The sequence below is a fragment of the Nicotiana sylvestris genome, chromosome 6, assembly GCF_000393655.2.
Source record: "Nicotiana sylvestris chromosome 6, ASM39365v2, whole genome shotgun sequence".
In the NCBI taxonomy this organism is placed as follows: domain Eukaryota; kingdom Viridiplantae; phylum Streptophyta; class Magnoliopsida; order Solanales; family Solanaceae; genus Nicotiana; species Nicotiana sylvestris.
In genome coordinates this window covers 69,877,481-69,879,498 of record NC_091062.1, presented here as the reverse complement: position 1 = coordinate 69,879,498, position 2,018 = coordinate 69,877,481, and the positions used below count along the sequence as shown (strand labels likewise).

Genomic DNA, 2,018 nt, shown 5'->3' with positions numbered 1-2,018 from the left:
TGATTATTACTTGGCTTGAATTGTTTAACTACTCATTTTTAGGACCTATATGCATTTATCTTTTACCCGCTTTTAATTAAAAAAATTATCCTAAAACGAGTCACGCATACGTGTACCCATTTCGTTTGGTGCATCAAGAATCATGTCACGCGTACGTGTCCACAATTAATCACGCTTTATTAATTATTAAGAAAGTTTGACTGAAGTTGCGCGAACACATACCTCGATTTATATATTTTTTTGGTATCGTAACTATGTCACGCGTACGTGTATGTAATCACGATGATTTATTTATTAATACGTGCCTAAAAAATACTAGCAGTAAAAAAAAATTATTAAAAAAAATTAAATACAAGGAAGAAAATAAATAAACATACTATCCATGCTCACTTTAGCACCCAAACCCACTTTGTTACTTAAACGAAATTAATCTAAATCTTACTTCTGATTTTTTGACTTATACCTTGTGTCTTTTCTTGTAGCAATGAGGCCAAACATAAGTATTTCTTTTAAGGAGCCAAAGCCAGCACGTGACTAGCAATGCAGCTAACAGAAGTGAAATCAACAACAATCTATAACAAATAGGTAAGAAATATAGCAAAGGTTCCATAGTTGTAAGCAACTCCAAGAAACAGACTCAAAGTAGCACCGGCACAGTGCTTCCGATGGTGCAGTAAACCAATCGAAACCATGGCCTAAAATCAATTACTTTCCAGACAACAACTAATAATTACCAGGCACCGAAGATTTAAAAGACTTTCCCCATAAAATAGCAACAACAGTGAACATATAAGCAACAAAGCAGAACATATATAAAATAGATTAAACAAACCAAAAATCCCATTTCACTTTGTTATCAAATATTGTCTTTGATCTAATATCATATTGTTTTTTGATTATACTAACATGAATACAGAAACAAGACATTATATGATCTTTTAATAGTCTTTACAAAATTGATTTAAAATGTTTATTTGGTTATTTCTCTAATTTCAAGAATACATAATTAATTTCTTTATATGTTGATGCATGTGTTGGATAAATATTCGTAACTAATTATTAATTGGCAGCTAGCTTAGAGGATTATTACATGGTTTTCTCTCATCTTCCTCATTCCGGACAGAAACAGTTTTCCCTAATCTCTCTGAAGATGCCACTGCCAACAACGAACACCAAGCACAAAAACAAAAAGAATCAGATAATAAATTAAGTTAAAATTAATTTTAGACATAGACTAACATAGAGGAACATGAATAAAATAACCATTCAAACTTTAATTCATTTGAAATAGAGAGTAAGATAAAAGAAATGAACCTGCTAAACTGAAATTCTTCTAATTGACAATGGAAAAATAAGCAAATGTACACTTCTTCAGTCCCAGAAATCCACCGACAAACAACAACAAAAATCGAATGGTGGAACCGGAACCAGGAATTTCACCTCGAATTCTCAAAACCTTCAACTTCTTTTTTGATTTCTGTCCAAACACTTCTCAAATTTTTTAATTGTTCCCTTATCTTGAAGAATTTCATGAACAATGAGCTTTGTTAGGGTCGCTGGATCTTGTTCTCTTTATATGTTAGGAATTTTGGAAAATACAGTGGGTAATGGAATTGGAAAATAGAGATTCATTTACTAGATTTTAACTTGGGGAAGATAACTCATTTTTGGGAATGTTTCAATTTTGAAACTTCATTGGGTAGAGGTCTGTCTTGGTTTTTGATGGAAATGGAGGAGAAGCACTTTTACTCCAAAATGCGCTATTCCTTACGGGGTAAGAATTATGTTTGGTCAAATGGGAATTGAGTATGAGCTCAATGTTTTGGGCTTGAAGGGATTTGGGTCGTGAATTTGGGCTAATTAATTTTGGGGTAGGAAGAGTAAATCAAAATCTTTTTTTCTTCTTTTTCTTTGATTTTAAAATCTAATAAAATCCTAAATTAATCCTAAATCAATCTAATTTGTAAAAATTAAAATTGTTTATCTATTAAAACAACTAATTAACTTACAACTAAATT

At 31.3% G+C, this 2,018-nt stretch overlaps 1 long non-coding RNA gene across 1 annotated transcript; it reads right to left on the bottom strand.

Annotated features, from left to right (window-relative positions):
• Positions 1-809: 809 nt before the first annotated feature.
• Positions 810-1,789, bottom strand: LOC138872095 (uncharacterized). Its single transcript, XR_011400525.1, has 2 exons — positions 1,315-1,789; positions 810-1,156 (listed from the first exon to the last, which is right to left on the bottom strand). It is a non-coding gene; the product is annotated as an uncharacterized lncRNA (long non-coding RNA).
• Positions 1,790-2,018: the final 229 nt, after the last annotated feature.